Genomic DNA, 14,087 nt, shown 5'->3' with positions numbered 1-14,087 from the left:
AGCATGTATGTCCTTAAAAACAAACATTAAAATATATTTTACAATGTTTCACCATTAATTTGACCATGAACTGCTTAGGCCCAACAATATGCTAAAATATTAACATGAATTATGTCTCTTGAATTTTGATTTCAAGCCAGAATCTCACCACACAAAACACATTGTGGTCAGCACAAACCATGCTAATTGCTGCTGCAAGTGAATATGTATCAATGTTCACATCATGGGTAGATCTACCCAACTTTTCTAGCTTCTACCAAGTGAAAGATGAATTTGTATTTAAATACTGTATGGTTTAATTTAAAGCACAGCTTTTGACATCAAAATAAACAAAATAAACATTTCACCCTACCCTTTTAAAATATTATTATTTTCATTGCTGTCTGCAACTATCAGAACAAACTTGATCCTCATTTTTGGGTTGAGTATCCATTTTAGAACCACTATGTGTGATTTAAACTTTATGCCAATAAACACATACTCATTTTTAAAAGTATTGATATTTGGTGAAAATGACAATCAAGTTCAGTTAGGAAACTCTATATGGCGTGGGCTGATAGTTTGAACAAACTCACCTCTCTCCTATGCACTCAATCAGAATCTTTTCCCTCATGTCAATATATATAAAACTGGTACTCAGTTTTCTCCCTCCACTTCCCAAGCACCACCTGCCTAGATCTGCTTTATGGGGGCATTATCTTAATGTTGGTACAGTAGCAGCAGCAGCATGTCTCCCCTGCTCTGTCTCGGCAGCATCATGTGCTAGCAGCAGCAGCATATTGACTAATGCAAAGCAGCAGCAGCAGATCTAGTCTGTCAAGGCCAAGCCTACTCCACTGTCATTACCATCAATAAAAATGTTTTATCTATTTCCAAGAGTTGTCCTAACTGAACTATATTAAACAATGTAGAATAATTTAAAAAAAATCCTTGTAAACAGTAGTTTATCCATTCAGACCTTTCATTAAGGTTTGTTGATAAAAATACAGTATACATTTCATATCTCTATTTCAGCACCCAGAATCATAAAATTGCTTGAGACAGTGGACACACCTCTAGATCATAATGCTGCTTTTATCTGTGAAGTTGATTCATACCCTCAAGCTGATATTACATGGACACGAAATAATTACCAAATAAGGTAAGAATTTTCTATTAATTTTTAATATATATAATACGTGTATGTACTGTATATACTGTACATATATAGAGGTGAATATATATATATATATATATGTATATATACACACAGTATAATAACTAAATATATAAAACATATTTAAATAATATATAATAATAATAATAATAAACACTATCCATTACAAATGACATCTCTTTAACATCTTAATTGTTACTCTACAATGAGATAAAATTGAGTGCAAATGGCCATTTTTGCTTTAGTCTCCTGCTTTCCAGGTTTTCCACCTGAGCAAAACACCCCAGTAATTCCACTGGGGGTCGTTATCTCCTCTTTAATTTCAGAAGAGATCAACAATGTCACAAACTACAGTCCCAATTCTGCAATCAATAGTCAATGATCAAATTATGAACATTTCCCAATTAATTTTTCCAACACCAAATTATCTGATCTATGATATCCACATTCACTTTATAGCTCTATGCTGTGTCTGTTTTTTGTTTTCTCCAGAGGAACTTACTGTTACAAGTTCTTTTGGGCAACAGAGGAGACAGGAGGCAACGAAGCAGTGCAGGCAAGGTTTTTATTTCCTTTTGCCTCAGGTTCTGGGTAACTTAGGGTGTGTTCACACCTGGCAGGTTTGGTTAGATTAAAACGAACTCTGGTGTGAATGTTCTGTTAGTGCGGTTCATTTGAACAAGTGTGACCCCTGCCACCTGAACCCTGGTACGCACCAAACAAGCAGACCGAGACCACCTGAATAGTGGGTCTCGGTCCGCTTCCAAACGAACTCTGGTGTGATTCGATTGATATATGAACGCAACATGGACCAAAGACGTCTAAACGGACCAAAAACAGAAAGTAATTTGCCTAATACTGACCTCAAGCATACCTGGTTCTTCTCATCATAGGAGCTATGTTGCCCATTACAGTTCAGTACAGGCATCATAATTAATAATTATTTCTGTAGTTATTAATTAATATTTAAATTAATTAATTGGATCTAACTCATTAAAACCTCATATGGGACTCCAATAAATGTAGTGTGCTACGTTTAGGAGCAAGTTTGGTTATTAGCAATAATTATCAAAGATAATTATTAATTATTAAAATCAATAGAACATTGATGAGAATCAATGTTAGTTTTTTTTAATCCTTTAAATCAACAATTATCAAAGATAATCGTTAATTGTTAACATCGATGAAACATTAATTAAAATTAACACTAGCTTATTAATCGTTCAAATTCAATCATCAAAGATAATTATCAATTATCAAAAATCAATAGAATATTAATAAGGATTAACATTGACGGGGCACCACCCTGGAGTTAGGGACTAATAACCAAATAGTAAAACAGTCTCAATATTAGATTGTTTCCTTAGGAAAATTGACATCCAAAGAATATCGATTTTCGGGAAAAAAATCAATGAATGAAGGTTTGAATCCGAGCACTGACATCCCGTCAGCATGACACAGGTGTATGCAAAACAAACCAAAACACTTCTCTTTGTAATATAAACAAAGTTTATTAATGCAGTAATATCAATTAATAATTAATACAATGCAGTCAATAAACTTCCGACTTACAACTACAAACTAAACAGTGATATGATTAGATATGGAAATCAAAATAATCCTATAACACATAAGGTGTGTGTGTGTGACAGTGTGTGTGTGTGATGAGAGAGAGAGAGAGAGAGAGATTATTAAGTGACAGCACTAAAGCTGATTTCGCGATAGTGGGAGAGAAAGCAGCTGTGTTCATCACTCAGAGACGTGGTTTTACGATCGGGGCTCGTCAAAGTCCTGCGTTATTTGACTCTAATGGATGAACTCAGTTTCTGTCTCACCCGCGATGGCGAAATTGCACAACAATCCAATTTCGTTGGACCACAATACAGCAAAACAAATTTGTGATAATTAATACCCTGAGTATTAATAATGAGCGGACATGGCGATCCGTAAACTGTACAAGCAAAAACCTTGAAACACAAGAATAACACGCTATAATATTCTATCTCTGCCCAGACGTAAACCTTTTACTTGTATTGCATGAGGACACAAGTAGAATGTGTTTTCCTCTATCCTTTAACTCTGACCCGGTTCCTTGAGGCTCGGGTGATGGCGGGAGGCCGTTTCCTCGCTCTGTCGGCGGGCGGTACGGCTGTTGATTCTCGGCGGGCTGGCAGAGAACTCAGAAATGTCGACTTGATTGAAGATGGAAGAGAAATCTTTAATCTCTTCACTTCTGTAGGCAAACGGATGAAGATGTGAATTGCTCGGCGGTCTCCTTCGGATCCGTTAGAGTGTTTGGTTGAACACAGAGTAATCTCAACTCGTCCAGCGAGATGGAGATTGTATGGCTACAGTTTCAAGTCGGACATTACTTCCTTGTGCCACGAGGTTGCACGTGAGAGCAGCGTTGAACTGCGTCCACACACTGCAAGCAAAGTCGCTGGAAGCAAATTCTGGACGCATTTCAGAATTATTTCAACTCCTGATGATGTCATGTTTGAGGGACGTTCTGTCGTGTGCCTCATCCAATAGGAGTTGAGAGCTCGATCCTTTAGTGAGCAAGGCTTCATGGATCTGTAGTCTGTTTTGGACTCCCTTTGTTTGATTTTGGCGCGATTTTTATCAGTAAAATTTACGACTTAGAAGGTGGGGGCTTGAGTTATGTTTTTACGACTGTGTTAGGCCTGCCTTTGTCTTCTATCTGAATACATGAGGCCCAACATTCCCCCCTTTGTTCTGAAGAGTTGGTTGTTGTCCAACATCTTTAGAGCAACTGAAGGGCCGAACAGTTCTTGTCGGTTCACAGTAACCTGTGAGTTACGCCATCCATGTATTCCTGATAGGAAAGAAAAAATGGTTGCACAGTCCATACAGTTCATTAGAGTTCACAGAGGCTTTATCGTCTGGACAGAGATTGAGGCACATCTGGGCATAGAACTTCTAGCTAATTCTAAAACTACATTCATCACACATAAACATTTCAAGTTATTGGAATGCACAGCATTAACCATAACACAATCCTTTGTTGTTCTTTGGTCATAACACAAAATCAAAGTAGAACCTGACATTGGTTACTAGGAACAAAATGTTAGAGGAAAGGAGGGTTAAAGGTTAAAAGGCTTATCCTTGGAAATGATTGGGGTCAACCTGTGGGATGGGCTCAGACTGGTGTGTAAAACGCAGCTGTATGAGAAGTGAGTCCAGTCTGGCCTGTAGGTGTTGAATGTACCTGTACATGGCGTGTGCAATAATTGTGATGATAATCCAACCACTAAGGAGGAGCCAGAGGGCAACCAAACTGATAGGGTGTTCTCGGTAAGATGACGATCTGCTTATGTGACTATGAAATACAGTGGTCAAGCCAGTTGGTTTGAGATTGAACTTCATTAATTCCATCCCTACAGCCTGAAGCTGCTGTTGAAGGGTGTCATCAACGGTGAGGCTGTGACCTCTAAATGCGTCCATGATCTCAATTTCTGCGTCATTTTTGTTGACGTTGAGATGATGGAGGACAATATCGTCAGTGTGCACGATGGCTCCTTGGGGAACCATTAAGAACACCGTTTGGTTTGGTAGCCTTAGTTTAGTGGCCTTAGTTTAATGGCTGTATCATGGCAGTCGTATGACTTCGGTGGCTGGTGTGTTAACGAGCCAGCGACTGCCTGCTCGCTCTACCTTTGTCTCTGTTCCTTCATCTTTGATGGACATGCTACCATGACACTTGTTCAGGGAGGTAGTTAGTCACCTCCCTAACAAAGGGGTTGCGTTTGACAAACTCAATGAATGTACTTTGTCTTGGTACACGTTTAGGTTAGAGATAAGGTAGAGCGAGGGGTCCTCATCATGGTAGGCGAGTGTTGGTGGTGTTTTGAGGTGAATGTGTGCATTACCTCTCTGAAAACCAACATTAAATACAGATTTTAGTCTATATATATTCTGCCTATGATGGTAGATTGAGGATAAATCCTATTTTGAGGTTCTGAGGATTTACATGGATTGGAATTGCAATGCCAAAACTATATGCCATGTGTATCTGTGAAGGTTGCACAATGGAGATAGTAGCAGATCTAAGGATTTGTTCGACAAGGTCTAGGGATACCAGGTAAGCTGGAATCCTTCCACCACTCAGAATGTTGACTGAGGAGCTAACTTCCCTGAGGAGGTCCTGCATTAGATCTCTAACGATACACGCATAAGTTGTTTTCTCTGACAATGTCCCTAAAGCATGCAAAGTGTTATTGATAAGAACGGATTGCAAATTTACAGTGACTATAGTACCCTGAAGGGTTTTACCCAGGCCCTGTAATTGTTCTTATTGGAGTCGTCGTCTCTGCTGGATTTTTGGATGTTGGCGACGTGTGCATCTGAAGGTGGTGAACTGTTTTCTGGACTAAGTGGTCTCGGTATGTCAACCTGAGTCCACATGTGTCCACGACGGCAGTCAATGAGCGGAGCCAATCGGTTCAGTAGGTCCTGGCCAACTAACAGTGGTTCCGCATTATGGGACATATGTAAACAGGGTCTATTAGCATCATCCCTTGAAAGGTGTCAATCCAGGCCCATTTTGTGATAGACGACCTATCTTGCGTGTAGCTTGAGATGCTTACATTGTAGGTCTCTATCTATAACGGTTTGCCAAGGGAGAGCTTTGCTCTAGTCACCTCTGTGAAGGTGTTGGAACCCATTAGACTATTTCGGAACCGGTGTTGAGTAGTGCGTGGGAGTTGAATGACCCATGTGTCAGGCGTTGCCCTTACGGTACAGATCGCCCAAGAAGGTTAAAAAAAAGGAGGGTGTGGCATGTTAGGAGTGACAGTTTTGAGGAGCAACTTGGACACTGTTACCCTTTTCCCGACCTACATAGTAAACTTTGGCGCTAACAGGAGGGGGTACATCGTCTAGTCATACTGATGAGGTTTCAGCGCCGTTTTCCTTTGAGGAGTTTGACGGACCTGGTGAACAACGGAGCACATCAAGCTTAGTTAACAACTCAGTCAAGCATCTCCTAATATCCTCCATTTCCTCTCTCAAATCTTGTTCTCTGAGGGGATTTGGAACCTTTTCTACCCACTCACCTTCTTGTTTGGGTTTTCTTTCAAAACGCGCATTTCTTTTCGGCCGGTGAACGTTTTGTTGTTTAGGCCTGCCGTGACCCTGGGGGTGTGTCTGGTTACCACCCCCCTGGTTCTGTTGCCTACCCTGCTGGCGGGGTGATCGCCACCTTTGGGGTCCTGTTCTAGCATTCACCTTAACGCGAGGCATTTCGTTGCCTTCAAGCGCTAGGTCTGCATATGAGGCTTGGATCCCCAGGGCTCTGGCGTCACCTTCATGCCCTTGGGCAGGGCGCACGCGTGTCTCCCATGCCAGTTGCGCGTACTTTCTGATTTCCTGCATGGTGGGGTTGCCCATTCTGCAGTGCATCGTGACGTCATATCGCACGCACTCGTGGAGGTTGTGAAGGAAAAGAGACTTGAAAGTTCGTTCCTCCTCCAGGCCTGGTTCGTTACTTCCTTGGAAGTACGTGGTTCTCAGGCATCTGTAATACTCACGCGGAGGCTCGTGCCTCTTCTGGGTGATGGTGAAAGCAGCTATGGTAGCGGAGGCTTCGTCGATATACAATGAATACTCCTCGCGTAGGGCTTTACACAGAGCTGAGTAGCGGTTTCGTGTACCAGTCGGTAGCATTTCCATGAATGCATGGACACTCCTTACTGTGGTCTTCCATGTAAGCTTGAATTTTTCACGCGACGAAGCGTAAGGCAAATCAGTCAGGCAGTGCTCATTTTCCCTAAGATAACTGTCGATGTTTGAATCTCGATTACTTGGGTCAAAGCATTCTATGTCCCCTGTGAGGGACTCGAGTTGTCGGATTCGCAAGCGTTGGTGTCGGTATGACCACGGGTCATCCGAGTCATCCGAAACATCATAGTCACTCGGATCGCTATAGCGATGAGGACGACTTCCTCCCCTTCATGGTGGGGAAGGAGTCCAGTCGACGCATGGGGTGGACCCCGGGTTGCGTACAGCTCCCTGGCTAATGGGATATTCGAGCCGCTTACACCACTCTGGGCTTGAAAATAATTGTCCCCCCTCCATGGTGTGGAATCAGTTGGTTTGAAACAAACGGTGGCGTGACTGAAAACTGACTGAGGAGGGCAACTATAAGGAGGGGCACCTGCATCCAACCAGTGGGCCGCTGGAGGATTTTGAAAGGTGTCTTGGAGGACGAAGTCAGAGACTGTACCACTAGGGGCAGCTTGGCTCCTAGCGTGTGTTCCTGGGTTTCTCAGGGGCACATTTCTACGCATAGCGCTAAAAAGGGGGCCCTCTTCTATGTCAGATGTTGTGCTGTGTGTTTCAGCTGCACTTACCTGATCTGACTCTACTTTTAGCTGGGCAGCTAGAAGCTGCCTGCGCAGGGCTTCGTTTTCCTCCTGCATCCGGGCATTATCTTCCTGTGCCTGGACTTTCTCAGCTTGGGTGCACCTAATTTCTTGGTGCAGGCTGAGATTTTCCCTCTGCACCGCTTGATAGCTGCTCTGCAGCTGGGAGAGCTGGGCCTGGTGCTCGGCGGTTTGCAGTTGGGTTTTGCGGTGATGAAGAAGGAACATTTGGCCCACTAGGTCCAGGATTTTGCGCATTGGCTTCCCGACCGGGTTGTTGACATAATCAACTAGTTCCTGCAATGCTTCATCACAACGACTAATATTGTAGCCGTTAAGGTTATCTCTCTCCTCTATGGAGAGACGAAGGACAGCAGCAACTACATCTTGCAGTGCTGGGTCGACTAACCTCTGTGGAACTTCAGCTCCAGTCACGCAGGGCGATTGGTGACTCATTTTACTGGGGCCGTAAAAATTATTGTGGTAGTGGCTCTGACAGCTTGTTGTTTTACAGTTGATATAATGTTAACACGAAAGCACAGTTGAGAGGCTTCGACCTGTGGATTACGGGCTACTGTTATGATGTGCAAATTTCACTGCATTCTCTCTTTGGTGGACGTCAATGAAGTGACTTGGCACCTCTCTGTAACATTTAGATGAAAGCGTTAGGAGTTAAATAACAACAACTGCAGGTTTTAAGCAGACTATAATAAATTTACCAACCCCTAATTCACTCTTAGGAGCACTTTCACACCACACTGGCTTATGTTTGGCAAGTTTTGAAAAGTAAATTGTCAAACAGAACCAAACTTTGAAGTAAGGATTCAAGTTGTTACTTTGGATTCCTATGCATACACACTGTGACAGAACTGGCACGTAGGATGCCTCACACAGGGCACCAATTATTATGTAGGGCTTTACTGGTGGTTTAGATCAGTGTTACTATCAGAAATAATTAATAATTATTTCTGTAGTTATTATTAATATTTAAATTAATTAATTGGATCTAACTCATTAAAACCTCATATGGGACTCCAGTAAATGTAGTGTGCTACGTTTAGGAGCAAGTTTGGTTATTAGCAATAATTAATAATTATCAAAGATAATTATTAATTATTAAAATCAATAGAATATTGATGAGAATCAATGTTAGTTTTTTTAATCCTTTAAATCAACAATTATCAAAGGTAATAATTCATTGTTAACATCGATGAAACATTAATTAAAATTAACACTAGCTTTTTGATCGTTCAAATTCAATCATCAAAGATAATTATCAATTATCAAAAATTAATAGAATATTAATAAGGATTAACACTGACGGGGCACCACCCTGGAGTTAGGGACTAATAACCAAATAGTAAAACAGTCTCAATATTAGATTGTTTCCTTAGGAAAATCAACATCCGAAGAATATAGATTTTCGGGAAAAAACAATGAATGAAGGTTTGAATCCGAGCACTGACATCCCGTCAGCATGACACAGGTGTATGCAAAACAAACCAAAACACTTCTCTTTGTAATTTAAACAAAGTTTATTTATGCAGTAATATCAATTAATAATTAATACAATGCAGTCAATAAACTTCCGACTTACAACTACAAACTAAACAGTGATATGATTAGATATGGAAATAAAAATAATCCTATAACACATAAGGTGTGTGTGTGTGACAGTGTGTGTGTGTGATTAGTAAGAGAGAGAGAGAGAGAGAGAGAGAGAGAGAGAGAGATTATTAAGTGACAGCACTAAAGCTGATTTCGCGATAGTGGGAGAGAAAGCAGCTGTGTTCATCACTCAGAGACACGGTTTTACGATCGGGGCTCGTCAAAGTCCTGCGTAATTTGACTCTAATGGATGAACTCAGTTTCTGTCTCACCTGCGATGGCGAAATTGCACAAAAATCCAATTTCGTTGAACCACAATACAGCAAAACAAATTTGTGATAATTAATACCCTGAGTATTAATAATGAGCAGACATGGCGATCCGTAAACTGTACAAGCAAAAACCTTGAAACACAAGAATAACACGCTATAAAATTCTATCTCTGCCCAGACGTAAACCTCTTACTTGTATCGCATGAGGATACAGGTAGAATGTGTTTTCCTCCGTCCTTTAACTCTGACCCGGTTCCTTGAGGCTCGGGTGATGACGGGAGGTCGTTTCCTTGCTCTGTCAGCGGGCGGTACGGCTGTTGATTCTCGGCGGGCTGGCGGAGAACTCAGAAATGTCGACTTGATTGAAGATGGAAGAGAAATCTTTAATCTCTTCACTTCTGTAGGCAAACGGATGAAGATGCGAATTGCTCGGCGGTCTCCTTCGGATCCGTTAGAGTGTTTGGTTGAACACAGAGTAATCTCAACTCGTCCAGTGAGATGGAGATTGTATGGCTACAGTTTCAAGTCGGACATTACTTCCTTGTGCCACGAGGTTGCACGTGAGAGCAGCATTGAACTGCATCCACACACTGCAAGCAAAGTCGCTGGAAGCAAATTCTGGACGCATTTCAGAATTATTTCAACTCCTGATGATGTCATGTTTGAGGGACGTTCTGTTGTGTGCCTCATCCAATAGAAGTTGAGAGCTCGATCCTTTAGTGAGCAAGGCTTCATGGATCTGTAGTCTGTTTTGGACTCCCTTTGTTTGATTTTGGTGCGATTTTTATAGTAAAATTTACGACTTAGAAGGTGGGGGCTTGAGTTATGTTTTTACGACTGTGTTAGGCCTGCCTTTGTCTTCTATCTGAATACATGAGGCCCAACACTGAAAATGGAATTAAGTTTACAGAGCTATGACAGAGCAACCTCTGTGCAATAAAATTGTCCTCTGTGACATGTACAAACAGGGCTGTAACCATCAGATATTAAGAGAGACCCCCCCCCCCCGCCATATTTACATTTGAAGTCGACTGAATTTTTCAATGGCTGACTTTGCATTTTTTATATTACTTCCCCCAATGTTGAATATGTGATTATACTTTAGCCTTGTGTACAGGTCACCTTATTATGATTAATAAATGTCAGGTTACCAATATTTTGTGATGTACATTAAACATTTACTATTTGGGAATTGCAGATATTACGATTCCAGATACGTTATAAGAGAAAGTGGCCAAATGCTGATCATTCACAATGTGAAGGATTCAGATAATGGAGAATATTGCTGCGTTGCTGATAATGGGGTTGGAGAAGCAGCGAAGAGCTGTGGAGCTTTACAACTGAAGATGAGTATGTTCTAGCACATGACAGCTATCATGATGCACCATAACTATTATTAGCAATGTAAATTAAGCTTGATTTAGTGATATTTGAAAGCTTGGTTTCTGGCCAGGCACCTTGTCAACTGATTCCATTTGACTCTTAATTTTTTTTTAAGGCATAAAGATGTGATCACATTTTTTTTTAAATAAAATTGTATTTTAAAATTTTGGTGATTCATACAAGGCTTGTTTTATTAGTAATTTACATTGCTTATGAAAGGTTGAATGCTTCAGTACAGTAGTTCTTTGTGGTGTGATTTTGAACATTGTTTTCATCCCTAAATACTGTTTATACCATGCTCTTTGGAAAATCGATGTGTTTAATGTCTTACAGTTTACATTTTGTTCAATCTCAGAAACCTGTGCTATCATTTTCAGATCCTCAAATCAAAAGACATATATGACATTGCTTCTGGAGTCAAAGGCTGTGCTGCCATGTGTAAAGTTAGATTATCCCAAACCAGATATATCCTCGATTAAAGATGATGATTTGATAAAGGTAAATTAAATGTCTTGCTGTACTATGTTCATTTCCCTTTATTTCGTGTGATCACAATATTGTTCAAATTATATCAATAAAATCTGTGTATTTTCTGAATGTGCTATATTTCCATTTTCATGGGTTTTTCAGGTTAATAATCATATATAAGTTTTAGAATTTGGCACCCTAAAAAATAATAACATCAAGAAAGAGGATGCCAGACAGTATCGTTGTGTGGCCAGAAATAGTTTTAGGATCGCTTTCTCCAAGCCAGTTACCATCGAGGTACAAGGTATATGGAAAAATAGATTTCATCATCGTTTATGCACTATTTTGCTGATTAAGTATTCAATATTTTAAATATAGTTGGGCTGAAAACTATTTCATACAAAAAATGTCTGAATGTGATATATAACAAAATATCAAGCCAAGTGGCATCTGCAAATAAATGGTGCTAGATATTTTCTTCAGAACTAATTTTACTTTTCTGAGGAAAGCTGTAACCAACTTTTTAGTGGATTTTAGTGGATCTAGGAAGTCAGTTTTGCTCAAATTCACACAGGTGTCCTAGCAGAGTCACCACAGGTGTAGTTTATCATATTAACTATGGACATGTTCCATTAATATTTGACAACCAGAATGAGTCACAAATGCCTTTTGTCTTCATTTAGCATGTCTGTTGTCTTATCATTTCAAGCCAAACAAAGCACTTTGTTTAATATTATGTTATCTAATTCTGACATTCATACATTTTCAAGTATGACTTAAAGACATTGTTCACTTAATAATAATATTAATGATAAAAAAATGCAGTCAAGCTTCAAAATGACCAAAGCCCCATAAACATAGTCTGTATGACTTGTGAGCCATATTCCAAGCCTTATGAAGCCATACAATATTGCTTTGTGTGAGGAACAGACAGAAATGTACATTGTTATTCACTGTTAATCTTCTACTCTGCTGTAGCACTCAAAACCTTTCATGCATATTCAAATATGGGATGTCAAAACATGTCTCACCAGGTTTGATGTGAATGATACCAAACATCATTGGTTCTCATGTGTCTCATAACCGCAATGTACAATATTTGAACATACTTAAGGAATATTCTTTGTGAATAATGACTTAATATTCATTCCGTTCTTCACACAAAGCTATCGTATAGCCTCAGACTTGGGAACATGATCACAAGGGAAGTCGACATGTTGCTAGTGAATGGTCCAGTACCATGACATCGACCCTATTCTGCCGAGTGACTTACAAGTGGCATCTCCCATTAGAGCACCCTCAGAGACATGGGTTTAGGTCTCAGTCTTGCATTTTTGGTGTAGTGCTAATCAAATACACTCCTGTTGACTTTATTATATCATTTACAACCAAAAACAACATGCTTTTGGTGCCCCTCTGTGGACATTTCAGCTGGAAACTGATTCAGCTGATGAAAACATGCTGCCTGCTCATGAGGAAGGACTTCATCAAGATGTAGACTGGAATGCAGGTGTGAAAAACGTCATAGAAATAAAAATAGCCTGCTCCTTTCTCGCTGTTGCTTGCATGCTAGAGATTACATGATTACAATGACATATAATATAAGAAATATTTAAGATTCCACACAATTTCGTGATCAGTAATCAAATAAGCAAATTTGTGACATTAACTTTTAACTCATTTTGTACAGCCATTGACCAGAGGAATCAGCGGCAACTGGTGAGCATGTCTGTGATGCTGACGAAATTTGTTGCTGATCCTTAGAGGATCTTGCTGTAATATGTCGATCGATTACTGTGATGGAAACTAAATTCTCTGAGTTGGTTTCAAGAATCATGGACATCGAGAGACGGAGCAGTTATCTGGAGTCATCGGAGAGGGAATTAGCTGCTAATCCGCTAGCGACCAAGATAGACTTGGAACGCGTTTTGGAAAAACTGGAGGATTTTAGAGAATCGTAGCCGGTGAAACAACGTCCAAATTGTTGGAATTCCTGAGCATGAGAAAGGCAGAGTTATGGTGAAATTCCTAGATGAGCTCTTCCCGAGTCTGCACGATATAACAGGCTATAAGCTGGAAATTGAGCGAGCTGAGGGAGACAGGCCCCGATCAATTCTGGCCAAATTTCTGAGATCATCCAATAAAGATCTTGTGTTGAGCTTGGCGAGGAGCAAAGGAAAGCTTTCTTGGAAGAATCACAGCATTTTCTTGTTCCCAGACTTTGCAAATTAGACAAGAGAGAAACGTGATCGATTCAAGGAATGCAAGAAACTCTTACATCAATGGAAGATCGATTTTGCACTGATGTTTCCAGCCAAACTGAGAATAGATACTAAGGAGGGCCGCAAAATATTTACATGCCCACAGCAAGCATTGTCTTTCATAGAGGCAATGGGGTGAGTAATTCATTTGGTGATTTTCATGTGGCCCCCTGTCTGAGGAAGCTGGGCGCCATTTTGTTTCTTTTTGTGTTGGTTCCGCCTAGCAGCTGGAGCATGTTTTGTGTAGTAACACTCCTTCAAGAATCTCTTGCATCGATGAAGGATCGCTTTTGCACTGATGTGTCTGGCCAAATTGAGAATAGATACTAAGGATGGCCGCAAAATATTTACATGCCCACAACAAGCAATGTTTTTCATAAAATCGATGGACTGAGGAAGTCATAGTGTGTCTCACATTGCCTCCAAGTTAACTGACTAACTGAACATACACTTGACCGTCCGAGGAAACTGGGCGCCTGTTATGTTTCTTTTTGTGTTGGTTCCGCCTGGCGGCTGGAGTTTGTTTTGTGGAATAACACTCCTTCAGGACAGTTGT

The 14,087-nt window shown here is 40.5% G+C and overlaps 1 pseudogene; it reads left to right on the top strand.

Moving 5' to 3' along the window:
• Positions 1–223: 223 nt before the first annotated feature.
• The window catches only part of LOC127432695 (muscle, skeletal receptor tyrosine-protein kinase-like), a 73,428-nt pseudogene continuing 59,564 nt past the window's right edge, over positions 224–14,087 (top strand).

The sequence above is a fragment of the Myxocyprinus asiaticus genome, chromosome 42, assembly GCF_019703515.2.
Source record: "Myxocyprinus asiaticus isolate MX2 ecotype Aquarium Trade chromosome 42, UBuf_Myxa_2, whole genome shotgun sequence".
Lineage (NCBI taxonomy): Eukaryota > Metazoa > Chordata > Actinopteri > Cypriniformes > Catostomidae > Myxocyprinus > Myxocyprinus asiaticus.
The sequence above is the reverse complement of the archived record's forward strand: the minus strand, read 5'-3'. Positions and strand labels throughout refer to the sequence as shown.